The sequence below is a fragment of the Dendroctonus ponderosae genome, unplaced genomic scaffold, assembly GCF_020466585.1.
Source record: "Dendroctonus ponderosae isolate FM_Combo_2020 unplaced genomic scaffold, Dpon_F_20191213v2 Dpon_F_20191213_5, whole genome shotgun sequence".
NCBI lineage: Eukaryota > Metazoa > Arthropoda > Insecta > Coleoptera > Curculionidae > Dendroctonus > Dendroctonus ponderosae.
The window spans coordinates 29,689-31,614 of NW_026018715.1; positions in this window are offsets into that span (position 1 = coordinate 29,689).

Sequence of the window (1,926 nt, forward strand, 5' to 3'; positions counted from 1 at the left end):
ACGGTTGCAATTGTGCTTGCATGGCCTGGATGGTTTGGGCCAGCTGTTCATGGCCGGTTTTGCTCCCTTGTTGACGTTAGGGGGCTTGTTGGGGCGACAGGTTCTTCCGTGCTGCCGAACTGTAGCTCATGTTCGTTCTTGGCTGTGGCTTTGCTGGAAAGCTGGGAAAATTTTGAAACCAAAGCTGCTTTCTGGGGACTCAACGATCATTCACGTTACTCACCAATAAAAAATTGTGATTTTGGAATATAATACAATCTAGCATTGGCAGAAATTAACATTTCCAACGAAAGCAGAGTAGAGCAGACTAGAGCTTTATTAAATAGGGGCAGAACAGTTCATTCAGTATTTAAGATGCCACTAAACATTCAAAATAACCCAGAGGCAGTGTGCAACCTAAAAAAACAATCGCGCATCGCCACAGTGCTTAAACATTGTAAAATTATCATCCGAGATGAATGCACTATGGCACACAAACATTCGCTTGACGCGTTGAAAAGGTCGTTGAGAGATCTTAAAAACGACGACAAACTATTTGGCGGCATTCTGGCACACAAGTCTTAAGCCGGCTACTAACTACGAGGAACTTCTTGACAAGTACTTGCGAAGTATTTGGCAAGTAGTATGTACGGCGACTCGCACTGACTTGGACAAGTACTTGCAGTTCCCATCGGTTGTCGGTAAACAGGTCCAAGTCAAAGGGGAGTCGATTATTTCCGAGTTTGTTTTGCCTGCGCTACACTACGCGGACTTTACTTGACGAGGTTCCGTGTTATTATTTATATGGCGGCGGATTTGTGTATTTAAATCATCTTGAAATGGCGTGGAAAATGAGTTAACTTTTAAGTTTCTTGATATTTATCGGAAGGAACTTGTCATTTGGGACCCATCACATAACCAGCATAAAAGTAGAAATTATGTCTACGATGCCGGGAAACGAATTCAAACCGAGTTTGTCACAGAATGTGACACAAAAGTGGTGCTGGTTTGAATGATGTCTATATCCCACACTGATTTGCTTTTCAAAAAATGGCAGGTTCTTTAACCCTGGAGTAGTCGCGGTAGGTCTGACAGACTCCGCGCTCCGAACTTCCTCGGTTATTCTCTCATTTGTTCCCCCACCACTTAACGCATCTATGTAGCTTATCGATTTGTTAGGTAGTTCGATGTGCCAAGTGATTGTGGAGGGTCGTGAAACTCTTTACCGGTCAACCGTCATCTCGAGTCTCCTAGACTTCACGCGACTACTTGTGTTTTACTTGTTTCATGTGATTACTGGTAAGAAGGTATATTTTCTGCTGTGACACATCATAATAATTATTAATTTCTAGTTGAAAATGGACTATGAAAAGGAGCAGCCAAGATTGATGCGTCTCTGGGAAGAAGTTGACTCTGATGAAGCGCCAATTGATAAAGATTCAGATCAAGATGAGGATGTTGTGGAATCTGAAGACAGTGATACCGTTCAAGAAGATGACTCCTCCGACGATGACAGAAGAACACCAGCAAAAATTCCTAGAGCTACGTTTTATTTGGGCAAAAACAATACCACAAAATAACACAAGCATGCTCCAAATCAGGCAGGGAAAACTCGATCCTGGAATATAATAAGTCAGCTTCCTGGTACAAGAGGTATTGCTAAACAAGCAAAAAGTTCTTTCGAGTGCTAGAATCTCTTCATCAACGATGAAATACTATTATTGTAGAACATACAAATTTCTAAATAGCAAAAAAAACTCAGAATTACAAAAGAGATAGGGACTGCAAGGAAACAGATAAAATTGAAATAAAAGCCCTTATTGGTTTACTGTACTTTTCAGGGTTACTGAATAAGAAGTTTAGCGTTAGCGAGATGTGGGACAGAAAAGAAACCGGAGTAGAAATATTCTGGCTCACAATGAGCAAGCAACGATTTCTATTTCTCTT